The sequence below is a fragment of the Teleopsis dalmanni genome, chromosome X, assembly GCF_002237135.1.
Source record: "Teleopsis dalmanni isolate 2A chromosome X, ASM223713v2, whole genome shotgun sequence".
Lineage (NCBI taxonomy): Eukaryota > Metazoa > Arthropoda > Insecta > Diptera > Diopsidae > Teleopsis > Teleopsis dalmanni.
The window spans coordinates 48,058,240-48,059,513 of record NC_051848.1 but is presented as its reverse complement, the minus strand read 5'-3'; positions in this window follow the sequence as shown (position 1 = coordinate 48,059,513).

Sequence of the window (1,274 nt, the reverse complement as noted above, 5' to 3'; positions counted from 1 at the left end):
TTTAAGTCTTTTGTTTTGTTATTTAATTCATATTCTTTACCTCTTAATTTTTATAAAGTTAAAACAAGTAAAAAGAAGTATTCAGATGTGCTCGGTCTGAATTTAGATAAATTAGAAATTTAAATTAACTAATTAATTATCTAGAATATAATTACCTAAGTTAATTATATAAAGTAAAAAGATTTTATATGTGTTACTTTTTGTGAAACTATAATGTTACCAAGTTAATGATTCAGATATAAATTGTTCAGTATTCGGTAAAACATCAGTTGATTTCTACTATTTTTCTATTATCATAAAATGTTGCGCAAAATTTAAAAAATAAAACTGATACATATCGATACCAATAAAAACCTAAAATGTTTATCAATGATGATGAGTTGTGTGCCGCGAAAAAATTATCAAGGACTACATACGTTCATAGTAACAACGTCATTACGATGAGGAAAACTTTTATTTTATCAGAAATTCTTTTTTATTCTTATTTTTTTGTTTTCTTTTATAGATGTTTAATACCAAAAATTGAATTAGGAGTTTCATTAATTACCTCCTATTGTCCCTTTTAATTCATTTTATAATTCATTATTAAATACTGCCAGCCTTTTGGCTACAAGAGTTACAGTTACATCAGCTCATCACAGATTAATTATTAATTAATTATATAAACAGTTGGTTAAGGTGTGCTGACTCTGAGTTTCAAATTTGGCAGGGCACGAGTTTAATCTCTGGTACTTGCAGTCTCAAAAAATTATTTACGAATAATTAAATACAAGAATTATATTCAAGACTACTGATGATGGGTATTTGGTAATACTCGAAAAAACTGTATGGTCAGCCAAAAATTCATTTAATTAAGATAATATAAAATGAATTTTTGTTGTTGTAGTTCACTACTTTGCGAAAAGCCTCTTAAAATTTATTATTTATTAATTATTTAATGATTCACAAACAAAAACAAGATCTTTAGCTTTGGCAGTTCAATTTTACAACTTCAACGAAAAATAATTAAAAAGGGGCGTTTAGACGTTTGTCATTTTATCGCTTTACTGATTGCACAGAGTGACGTCTAAATATTTCCAACGCATTCAATGCTTTCAATCATATTTACTTGTTATTTTATTATTTCATTTTATTTAAGTAAGAATCAGGATTTAAACTTTATTATTTTACCGCTTTACCATTTACACAGAGTAACGTCTAAATACATCCAATACTTTTAATCATATTTGTTATTTTATTATTTCATTTTATTTAAGTAAGAATTATGGTTTAAA